The sequence below is a fragment of the Oryx dammah genome, unplaced genomic scaffold, assembly GCF_014754425.2.
Source record: "Oryx dammah isolate SB20612 unplaced genomic scaffold, SCBI_Odam_1.1 HiC_scaffold_16, whole genome shotgun sequence".
Classification (NCBI taxonomy): domain Eukaryota; kingdom Metazoa; phylum Chordata; class Mammalia; order Artiodactyla; family Bovidae; genus Oryx; species Oryx dammah.
This window is the reverse complement of record NW_024070200.1, coordinates 55942039-55942434: the sequence shown is the minus strand read 5'-3', so window position 1 is coordinate 55942434 and position 396 is coordinate 55942039.

The window sequence follows — 396 nt, the reverse complement described above, 5'->3', positions numbered from 1 at the left end:
ACATTGGAAGCCAGGCAGACTTAGATTAAACACCCCCTTCTGCAGTGTGCTTGAAGTTAACTGCGGGAAGTCTCAGACTCCCCATGGAAAAACTAAATGTAAAATTGTCTGCCTCCTAGGGAGTGATGTGGATAGAGTATAAATGTTGATGTTTAGAAAATTCCCTGAACATTTTCTGGAATTTAGGAACTGCTTCAAACACAGTCCAGGAACCTGCATTGCTGACAAACCCAGGTCCTAGAACCCCAGATGCCTGCTATAACCTAGACTGCTGGAGAGAATGTGGTTGGCACAGCGAGGGTCTTCAGAATTTTCATCTACTGAATGACTATGGGGTCAAAGGAAAATGCAGTATATACCACAAGCACATTGAAAGAAGGCTTTTCTTTTGGGAGA